The sequence below is a fragment of the Schistocerca serialis genome, chromosome 7, assembly GCF_023864345.2.
Source record: "Schistocerca serialis cubense isolate TAMUIC-IGC-003099 chromosome 7, iqSchSeri2.2, whole genome shotgun sequence".
In the NCBI taxonomy this organism is placed as follows: Eukaryota; Metazoa; Arthropoda; class Insecta; order Orthoptera; family Acrididae; genus Schistocerca; species Schistocerca serialis.
The window spans coordinates 42,511,653-42,517,331 of NC_064644.1; the positions used below are offsets into that span (position 1 = coordinate 42,511,653).

Genomic DNA, 5,679 nt, shown 5'->3' on the forward strand with positions numbered 1-5,679 from the left:
ATCCTCGTTTTGCTTTTGTTGATGTTATCTTATATCCTCCTTTCAAGACACTGTCCATTCCGTTCAACTGTTGTTCCAAGTCCTTTGCTGTCTCTGACAGAATTACAATGTGATCGGCGAACCTCAAAGTTTTTACTTCTAGCAAGATGCTACCCGGAAAAATTTTACTGGCGCGCGCAAGCTGCCGTATTCACTGGGAGCAAACCGGTGTATCTGGGCAACGGCCTTGCCACAGTGGATACACCGGTTCCCGTGAGATCACCGAAGTTAAGCGCTGTCGGGCGTGGCCGGCACTTGGATGGGTGACCATCCAGCCGCCATGCGCTGTTGCCATTTTTCGGGGTGCACTCAGCTTCGTGATGCCAACTGAGGAGCTACTCGACCGAATAGTAGCGGCTCCGGTCAAAGAAAACCGTCATAACGACCGGGAGAGCGGTGTGCTGACCACACGCCCCTCCTATCCGCATTCTCACCTGAGGATGATACGGCGGTTGGTTGGTCCCGATGGGCCGCTTGCTGTAAACCCGGGTATCTGCCCCAGGCGGCAATTTCAGTCAAGCATTAATCGCCTTGCAGAACAATGAAGTTATTTTTGTCGGTTTGCTAAAGAAATATCGCTTTATTAATCTTTTCCGCTGAGTCAGTCAATTTATTTGAAACGAAGTGTTTAATTCCACACTATTGGCTAGTTTCAACTGTTTGTTGTATTTCAAAATAGCATGTTTCCAACATATAGCACATATGGCATTATGCCACAATAAAAAAACCAAAAATGATCAATACATTACTGGTACTCCAAGGAAATTTACAATCGAATCTGGACATACGAATGCGCACTTTAAGCTGAATTATGCATTTTAGTATGGTTCACGGAATTCCTTTGATGCCTTGTTTCTTTTATGACATAATGTAAGATCTTTTAATGTTTTACACGTAGGAACATACGAGCTTCCGGCGTCATCGTAGCTGCGCAAGTGTGGTGACGCCTGTTGTCTGGCGCTCTCTGGCAACTGCTGAAACGAACCTTTTTCTAACAGGTCCCGGAAAATATTGCGGATGATTGATTGAAAAGCGTTACTTTCAAAGTAAATTTCCTTTTCTGCAAGATGAATAAAGTGCGAGAACGTGCGATGAATTTCTTAAATCACAGCGTTTGACTCTCATTGAAAAATCAAGTATTTGAGGGGGACCATATATAAAAATTAAAACTTTTACTGGCACATTTGTGTAATGTATTTTAAAGTGTAACACTCGCAAAAAAGATCAACATTATACTTGAAAGTTTAGCTTCTCTTGCAGCTTATTAATCGTAGAGACCAGTATTATATGTAAAAGCTCTGCTTTTCTTGTAGCAACACTATGGATATTAATGTACACCATTAACTTTTCGCCGGCTGGAGTGGCCGAGCGGTTCTAGGCCCTACAGTCTGGAACCGCGCGATCGCTACGGTCACAGGTTCGAATCCTGCCTCGGGCATGGCTGTGTGTGATGTCCTTAGGTTAGTTAGGTTTAAGTAGTTCTAAGTTCTAGGGGACTGATGACCTCAGAAGTTAAGTCCCATAGTGCTCAGAGCAATTTGAACCATTAACTTTTCCTATTTGTGTCCACGGGCTACTTAACAGTGATAATGCTATTGGCTGACTACATCACATGTCCTAAGCTCTGAATATCCACTGTATCGGCTGGCGAAATCACGTGACATGAACTACGACTGGCTTACAAAAGCGCATCGCAATCTCGATTTCAATACTTCGGAAAGTAACGTGCGGTGTTTGGTGGAATTCGAATTTATACTTTCGTAATATGCGTATATGCAGCGTAAATGATCTTTTTTCTGAGTTTCGTTTTCAAAAGGGCTCAGAAATTCTACGCCAGTGTATAAAACCATAAGCATTCAAAGGATTGATAAGTTTTACAGTTCCGAGGAATAGTATACTGTCACTTAACACGGAAAAAGTGTATTTTCACCCGGGAGAGAGTGTGTTTTTAATCGGGAAATCGGGGAAAAATCTGGGAATTTTTTTTTCTTGTCCTTGTATACACCCTGCATCACTATCGAAAGTTCTAGTTAGAATTTGAAATGAATACGGGGTGAACGAGAACTCCACCAACAAACTTTCACAGCGTGTTCTGGGATACCTAGCGACAGCAGAAATGCTAATGCGTTAGGGCTGAACCGTTTCGCACTGGAAAACAGATAAATCCCAATTGTGGCCACCAGGTGCAAATCTGGCGCTGCACGCAGTTTGTATGACGATGTGACATCCGCGATGTCGTCTATCAATCCATAACGCGAGTCAGTAGTACGGCTGTCGAGAAGAGAAACCGTGCGTCGTAGGTGAAATTGTTTTACGTGAGCCGCGTCAATTACAGTGCTGCCTTGAGAGAGTATCGCCGACTGAAACGTCTGAGGAGAGGCCCGATGTCTTTAAATGGGTTTCAAAAGATGATAAGGGAAACTGGGAAACACAAGTGAGCTAGTTGTGGCAGCCGGAAGAGGGAGGGACCTGTCCCGGTGGAAGTTATTGAAAAGGTTGCTGTTGTCACACCTGACCGTGCACCACGTGCTCCAGTGTCGTTTGCTCTCTTGCAGTGTGTGACGGTACAAAGCCCCGTTACTAGATGAATATTTCTATTATGCAAGGATTGCTTCGTGGAGAGCGAGTGCGCTACATGGAGCGTGAGTCGTGAAAGCGCGTGGCGCGCCGGCGCCACATTTGCAACGGTCGGTGGGACGCCTGCGTCGCAGGGCGGCCACGTGGCCCGCAGCTTGGGGCATTGTTTGGTTTTTCGCGCATTACGCGAAAACTGTGTAACTTACGGTGAAGAGCGATGCGGCAGTGGATTGTGGTCGGCAATATGCACCTTCTGAAAGATCGATCTTTATTTTAAGTCACGAGAAGCAAAAGTTGTTGTAGTAACCTCAAAATCGGTTAACATCACGAATACTGAAAGTTCAATAAAAATAGTAAATAACTACTTACAGGGATGAGCGGGAACTCATTAAAAACGTTTCGTCATAGCGGATCGAGTGCTGTAGTCATATGTTAAGGTTCATAAATAATTAAACCCGTAAAGAGCAATAAACAAAGTTTGAAGGAAAACTGTTTATAAAATTCAATAAAAAATTCATGACGTAAAGAACTGCACTATATAATATTTTGGGTGGCATCACACGTATTTTTAAACTACTTAAGTTATACCACACACTTAACTTGCAGTAGTTTTCCTTGTTTGCAAATTATTAGTAACATTTATCGCCCATAATTAATTAATTATTATAGATATGAAGATTTTGAGCTGCGCAATGTGTAGACCGCTATAGATTACGTCTAAAAACAGTGCTATATGCAGTTCCATGTTAAAACTTTGCAGCACAGATGTCAACAAACAAATATGCGCTAAGTGGCTAAATTTTGCAAAAACTAAAACTTGATTTACGGGCGATAGAATAATCCTAGAAATTAATGTAATATAGTAAATGAGATGTACTATTTACGGCGGTTCCGATTGTGTACTTATTTCTGTCGAGGGATGTATGTATCAAAATTTGTAACCTTAACTGGTGAGACTGGTACTTGCCTAACGAGGGGGTTGATGTCCGAGTCTATATAAGCGAGCGGCCATCTTGGCCAGTGGCGAAAATGGTTTAAATGGTTCTGAACACTATGGGACTTAACATCTGTGGTCATCAGTCCCCTAGAACTTAGAACTACTTAAACCTAACTAACCTAAGGACATCACACACATCCATGCCCGAGGCAGGATTCGAACCTGCGACCGTAGCAGTCGCGCGGTTCCGGACTGAGAGCCTAGAACCGCTAGAGCACCGCGGCCGGCACCAGTGGTGAGTCGTTGGTCAGTCGTTTTGGAGGTGGGTGGCGAGCAAGCCCCACTTGAGGGTGGCTCATGTGGTCGTTTGAGAATTATTTCGACAAAGAATATTGTTGAATATTATTTCGACAAAGAATATTGTTGAATAGTGCAAGTGTGCAAGCATATATTTGGTGAACTGGAAGTGCTACGATTATTTGTGCGAGTGCGATTTACGAGGTATACATCGTCGTAAGTGAACATGTGGCGAACTGTGATTTCGCGCCAAAACTGTTAGAACAAAGAGGACAGTGGGAATTGTGGTTCTGCGCGAACTGATTGAATAACTTTAGACTATAGCACTCTACATTACTGCTATTGGGGGCTCGGAGTCAAATTATTATTAAAGTAGAACTGTAAACCGTCTCACCACACCTAATTTCATTGTGTGAAAGAAAAGTAAATAGTGATTGAACTGTGTCGTGAAAAAACTGATTTTGCTGTAATAATCGTCTAATTTTTGTTCCCTAGCATAAACTGTACTCATGTCTGTACTATAACAAATTCGCGGGTGTGGAACAGTATAACTAATGCACCAAGTGTGGAAATCATCCCCTGAGACTTACGTGAGAGCCAAGAGTTGCAATAACATTTTTTAACCAACATTTGTTTATGCACATTCGTGTGAAAACGCTGCAACCGCACACCTTCTTCCTATTTGCTCGTATTTACCGCCCCGGCGCAAGTGTCACGAGATTTGTCCACCCCATAGTCAACAGCACGTAACGTTTTGCGGTTTGTTTTACACTGGTACCTGTACAAGATTCAGACGGGGACACAACTGAAAGCTCGTGATCACAGCCAACGTTCTGAATTTGCTCTTCGGTTTCTGGCACGGGTCGAAGTTGGTGAAATGTGGCCCCGCAGTATTCTGTGAAGTGACGAGGCACGTTTTACACTCGAGCGTGTGGTGAATATACAGAGATGCCAAATGTGGGTCACTTCTAAACCGCCTGTTTAGCACGCCGTACGTGCCCTTGTGGTGCGGATTCACAAGCATGTTCATTCTCGGTCCGTTGTTCATTGAAGAGAATACCACCCAGAGTGTCTGTCAGGAGCACAGGGACGTCTGCACGTTATCGACATTTCTTTGTACAGCGTATCGTTCCTCCTTTGGAACAACAAAACACTGTGTAAAGCATTGTTTTCGTGCAAGATGCGGCAACGTCTCATGTCGCTCGCCAGTGAGAGCTCTGCTTAATGCAACCTTTCACGAACGTGTTATCTCTAGAGGATAAGTGGCGTGATCTGAATCCATGTGATGTAGTATATCTACTAAGTTTTGCTACCATGCGATTATTACAGTCTGCTACGGTCGCAGGTTCGAATCCTGCCTCGGGCATGGATGTGTGTGATGTCCTTAGGTTAGTTAGGTTTAAGTAGTTCTAAGTTCTAGGGGACTGATAACCACAGCAGTTGAGTCCCATAGTGCTCAGAGCCATTGTGATTATTACAGTCCGCACTCGACCTCCGTGAGTAATTGCACTTTAATTATAACCACCCGGTGCATAGCAAATGCAGTACGATATGCAACTTTGGGAAGTTCTGTTGCTGAGCGTGGTATTTCGGTAATTAACAAAAACAAACATGTTTCTCTGACCAGAATGAGATTTTCAGTCTGCAGCGGAGTGTGCGCTGATATGAAACTTCCTGGCGGATTAAAACTGTGTGCCGGACTGAGACTCGAACTCGGGACCTTTGCTTTTCGCGGGCGAGTGCTCTACCAACTGAGCTACCCAAGCACCTGCTTTTTCTCACCGCGAACATTGGACATCTTGAATAAATAATAATAATAAATAATAAGA

The 5,679-nt window shown here is 43.7% G+C and overlaps 1 pseudogene; it reads left to right on the forward strand.

Annotated features, from left to right (window-relative positions):
- The first annotated feature begins 216 nt into the window (after nucleotides 1–216).
- On the forward strand, nucleotides 217–333 carry LOC126413529 (5S ribosomal RNA; annotated as a pseudogene).
- The last annotated feature ends 5,346 nt before the right edge of the window (nucleotides 334–5,679 follow it).